The following is a 6,173-nucleotide window of genomic DNA, read 5'->3' as shown; positions in this document are numbered from 1 at the left end:
ACACACAAACCTCCACTGACAGTTGGGTGGTGGCTACACATGTGGTGCATTGGCTGGAAATTGAACTGAAGTTTCTCTCATGGAAGGGGAAAATTCTACCACTGAGCCACTGCTGCCCCATCTTCTCCAGGTAAAGCATCAGTATTCCAGAACTATTGAAACCACGGGATAAAAGTAGAGCAGTTTGAAAATATGCAACAAAAAATTAAAAAATTAATGACTCAGCACAGAAAATTAAGTGGAACAAAGAAACTGTCAAAAATACGAAAAAAAAAAAAAAAGACATCAAAATGACAACACTAAACTCATACCTATCAGTAATTATGCTGATTGTAAATGGACTAAATGCATCAATAAAGAGAAAGAGAGTGGCAGAATGGATTAAAAAAAAACACCATCCATCTATACGCTGCCTACGAGAGACACACTTTAGACTTAAAGACACAAACTAAAACTCAAAGGATGGAAAAAAATATATGTCAAGCAAACAACAGTCAAAAAAGAGCAGGAGTAGCAATATCAATTTCTGACAAAATTGACCTTAGAGCAAAATTCATCACAAAGGATAAGGAAGGACACTATATAATGATTAAAGGATCAATACACCAGGAGGACATAACCATAATAAATATTTATACACCCAATGACAGGGCTCCAAAATATATAAAACAAACTCTTACAGCATTGACAAGAGAGATAGACAGCTCCACAATATAGTAGGAGACTTTTGCTGAAGGACAGAACATCCAGAAAGAAGCTCAGTAAAGACACAGAAGATCTAAATGCCACAATCAACCAACTTGACCTCATAGACATATACAGAACCCTCCACACAACAGCAGCCAGGTGTACTTTCTTTTCCAATGCACATGGAACATTCTCCAGAATAGACCATATATTAGGCCATAAAGGAAGCCTTAACAGAATCCAAAACACTGAAATATTACAAAGCATCTTCTCTGACCACAAAGCATAGAAGTGGAAATCAATAACAGAAAAAAACAAGGAAAAAAAATCAAACATATGGAAACTGAACAACACCTTGCTCAAAAACTATTGGGTTATGGAAGAAATTAAGGGCAGAATGAAGTAATTCATAGAATCAAATGAGAATGAAAACACATCCTACCAGAACCTTTGGGACACAGCAAAAGCAGTGCTCAGAGGTCAATTTATAGCAATAAATGCACAGATTCAAAAATAAGAAAGGGCCAAAATCAGAGAATTAACCCAAAAACTCAAACAAATAGAAAGAGAACAGCAAAAGAAACCCTCGGGCACCAAAAGAAAGCAAATAATAAAAAATAGAGCAGAATTAAATGAAATAGAGAAGAGAAAAACAATCAAAAGAGTTAACAAGAACAAAAGCTGGTTCTTTGAAAAGATCAATAAAATCGATAAACCACTGGCCAAACTGACAAAAGAAAAACAGAAGAGGAAGCAAATAACCTGAATAAGAAATGTGATGGGCAATATCACAATAGACCCAACTGAAATTATGATTAAAAGAATCATAACAGAATACTATGAAAAACTGAACTCTAACAAATTTGAAAACCTAGAGGAAATGGACAAATTTCTAGAAACACACTACCTACCTAAACTAACACAAACAGAGGTAGAACAACTAAATAAACCTATAACAAAAGAAGAGATTGAAAGGGTAATTTAAAAACTTCCAACAAAAAAAAAGCCCTGGTCCTGACAGCTTCACTGGAGAATTCTACCAAACTTTCAGAGAAGAGTTAACACCACTACTACTAAAGGTATTTCAGAGCATAGAAAAGGATGGAATACACCCAAACTCATTCTATGAAGCCAGCATAACCCTGATACCAAAACCAGGTAAAGACATCACAAAAAAAGAAAATTACAGACCAATATCCCTCGCGAACTTAGATGCAAAAATCCTCAACAAAATTCTAGACACTAGAATTCAACAACATATCAAAAAAATAATTTGCCATGACAAAGTGGGATTCATACCAGGTATGCAGGGATGATTCAATATTAGAAAAACAATCAATGTAATCCACCACATAAATAAAACAAAAGATAAGAACCACATGATCCTATTAATTGATGCAGAAAAGGCATTTAACAAATTCCAACACCCATTCATGTTAAAAAAACTCTCAGCAAAATAGGAATAGAAGGAAAATTCCTCAACACGATAAAGGGCATTTAGACAAAGCCAACGGCCAACATCATCCTAAATGGAGAGAGTCTGAAAGCATTCCCCTTAAGATGTGTACCAGGCAAGGATGCCCTTTATCACCACTCTTATTCAACATTGTGCTGGAGGTCATAAAAAAAAAAAAAAGTCATAGCCAGAGAAATTAGGCTAGAAAAAGAAATTAAGGGCATCCAAATTGATAAAGAAGAAGTAAAAGTATCTCTATTTGCAGATGATATGATCTTATACACAGAAAACAGTGAAGAATCCATAAGACAACTACTGGAACTAATAGAAGAGTTCAGCAGAGTATCAGGATACAAGATAAACATACAAAAATCAGCTGGATTCCTCTACACCAACAAAGAGAATGTCAAAGAAGAAACCGCCAAATCAATACCATTTACAATAGCCCCCAAAAGATACAATACAATACTTAGGAATAAATCTAACCAGAGACGTAAAAGACCTATACAAAGAAAACTGCTTCAAGAAGACCAAAGAGACCTACAAAAGTGGAAAATATGCCTTGCTCATGGATAGGAAGACTCAACATTGTGAAAAAGTCTATTCTACCCAAAACGATCTATAGATTCAGTGCAATCCCAATCCAAATTCCAATGGCATTTTTTAATGAGATGGAGAAACAAATCACCAACTTCATATGGAAAGGGAAGAGGCCCGGATAAGTAAAGCATTACTGAAAAAGAACAAAGTGGAAGGCCTTACACTACCTGATTTCATAACCTATTATACCTCCACAGTGGTCAAAACAGCCTGGTACTGGTACAATAACAGACACATAGACCAATGGAACAGAATTAAGAATCCAGACATAAATTCATGGACCTATGAGCAGCTGATATTTGACAAAGGCCCAAAATTCGTTAAATGGGGGAAAAGACAGTCTCTTTAACAAATGGTGCTGGCATAACTGGATATCCATCTGCAAAAAAAAAAGGAACAAGACCTATGCCTCACACCATGCACAAAAACTAACTCAAAATGGATCAAAGACCTAAACATAAAATCTAAAACAATAAACATCATGGAAGAAAAAAATAAGGACAATGCTAGGAGCCCTAATACATGGCATAAACAGTATACGAAACATTACCAACAATGCACAAACACCAGAAGAGAAACTAGATAACTGGGAGCTCCTAAAAATCAAACACTTATGCTCATCCAAAGACTTCACCAAAAGAATAAAACGACAACCTACGGACAGGAAAATTTTTTTTTACAACAAATCCAATCAGCATCTAATCTGGAAAATCTATAAGATACTGGAAAACCTTAGCAACAAAAAGACAAATAACCCAGTTACAAAATGGGCAAAGGATATGAACAGCCACTTCATCAAAGAAGACATTCAGGCAGCTAACAGATACATGAGGAAATACTCATGATCATCATCCATTAACCCAAAAAACCCAGTGCCCTTGAGTCGATTAGAGAAATGCAAATCAAAACTACAATGAGATACCATTTCACCCCAACAAGGCTGGCATTAATCCAAAAAACACAAAATAATAAATGTTGGAGAGGTTGTAGAGAGACTGGAACACTTATACACTGTGGTGGGAATGTAAAATGGTATAACCACTTTGGAAATCGATTTGGCGCTTCCTGAGAAAGCTAGAATAGGAGTACGTACAATCTAGCAATCCCACTCCTTGGAATTGGATAATTTTCAGGGGTTAGATTCTGATTCTGATAATCTCAATGAGTCAAGGTATTCATTGTGAATAAGACTTCATCGATTATCCTTTTCCCCTGTATGTATCTTAACCTAGGAATTCTTATGTGGAGCAAAAGGAATGACTCTCTAATGGTGGAATTTCACATCAGGCTACGAGTCACTGACACTCAAACACTGACCTTATAGCTTTCTATAGCTTGTATACTCTAGGTATTATCTGGCCCTTCATGACAAAGGGGTCGGGGGGATGGGAGGAAGAGAAGTTTCTGAATGGAAGAGCAGGACAAGTTCCTGCGTTGGGGGCTTTCTTCCCTACCTTATCCCTTCCCCCCTCTCAGCTGTTCACTGCTGTCTGCTTCCTTCTTTCTCTATCCTCCTCCCTGTGGTTGAGTTGCACTTATGTCACTGTGTTTCTCTGGTGGACTGGTGGCTCAGCTACCACAGCATGGGGAGGGAAGGAGTGTGACTCATGCCCCAGGTCCAGTGAGTCAGACTGGGGCTGGGGGTGGCCTGGACCAGGGGCTTTCCTAGAATGGAGGTCGGTTCTAGGTGTGCACCTCCAGGTAGGGGGAGCTCCAGGAGAGAGGATCAATCTTTCAACCTTCCTCATTTTTATGAACTCATTCAAGAACCCCTCTTGCCAAGGAAAATGTCAACTCTTGTAGGTTGTGTCTGGGTAGGGCCAAAACAGCTTTGGTACCAATTGTCTGCTCTCCTGGCATCTGGGAGGAAGAAGGAGAAGAAGCAGATGAACAGGCCATAACCTTTTGCTATTGAGACAATTCCAACTCTTAGCAGCCCTATAGGACGGAGAACTGCCCCATAGGTAGCTTTGAACTGCTGACCTTTTGGTTAGCAGCCAAGATGTTAACCATTGCGCCACCAGGGTTCCGAACATGCCATAAAAATAGTTAGAGCCAAAGAGAAGAAACTCGCAGCCCAGCTTTTCACATCCTGGGTTTGAGCCCAGCAAGGTTTCAGAGCTGGAACAATTCCTTTTTGCTCTTCCCAGCAGGTTGACTGAGAAGCAAGCGCACTCTCACTGCCCTTGATTTGAAATCCAGGCTTCATTACTTATTAGTTGAGTGAGCTTGGCGAGTTATTTAACCGTCCCAAGTGTCAGTTTCCTCAGCTAGAAAAGCGGGGTAATAAACTCATCTCATGGGGGCGCTATGCATTAATTACAACCTAGCACTCACTACAGGCAGTTTTGAGTCTCCCAAACAGAGTGGAAGCCCAGTGGATGCAGAAGCTGAGGTGGGCATTACCCTGGCAGTACAGTACCCCAGCGCTGGTGAGGTTTCCTGGGTGGGGCAGCAGCGTGGCAGAAGTTCCAGCGAGGAGCACCAGAGTTGGTTGGAGAGTCAGCTAGCTGCAGGCTGGTTCTGACAGGCACAGTTGGCCTCCCCAGCCTGGGGCACCTTCTTCTGCTCTAGGCTTCTCTTCACTTCCAGGCATGTGGGGGCCTTTCCCCTTCCTGTTGGAGAGTCCTAACTAGTCCCTTCACATCGGAGTGCAAATAATGAATAAGGGTGACTGTGTCCTTTGGATCACGGGCAGGACCAGAATCACTAATTTTTCCTTTTGTCTCAGGCTCCACATGGCCAGGCAGGTCATCGTTGCTGATCCTGTATTTAAAATTTGGATATTTTGATCATCATGGATTTTTTTTGTATTAATTTTGATTTTTAAAAAATATATATTGCATGAAAATATCGTTTATCTAGATTACTGAAGTTCTTGGCATACCCTTAAATTTTTCCATAATGATGGAAGCTTAGGATCTAGCTTTTTGGGGGGAGGAGGGGTGCATTTTGGGAGAAAAGGGCACCTGCAGACTGTGCCTGCCTCCTTAATGACCTTCCCACTGGAGGAACCCCGGAAACTATGGTCCCTGGATGCCCTTTTAGCCCAGAACTGAAACCATGCCCAAAGCCCACCCTTCAGACAAAGATTAGACAGGACTATAAAACAAAAAATAATACACCTGAGGAGCGTGTTTCTTAGTTCAATCAGATAAAAGAGACTAAATGGGCAGGAACTGGAACTGGTTGAGCGGACATGGGGAACCCGGGGGTGGAAAGGGGGAGCATGCTGTCACATTGTGGGGACTGCAACTAATGTCACAAAACAGTATGTGTATGAATTTTTGTATGAGAAATTACCTTGAGCTGTAAACTTTCACATAAAGCACAATTAAAAACAAAACAAAACAAAACAAAAACCTGTGACCTTCCCAAATGGGAACTTTGCTCTGCTCCCACCGGAGCCCAGAATATCCTTCCCAGCCTG

This window comes from Elephas maximus, chromosome 10 (genome assembly GCF_024166365.1).
Source record: "Elephas maximus indicus isolate mEleMax1 chromosome 10, mEleMax1 primary haplotype, whole genome shotgun sequence".
NCBI lineage: Eukaryota > Metazoa > Chordata > Mammalia > Proboscidea > Elephantidae > Elephas > Elephas maximus.
This window is presented reverse-complemented; position numbering follows the sequence as displayed.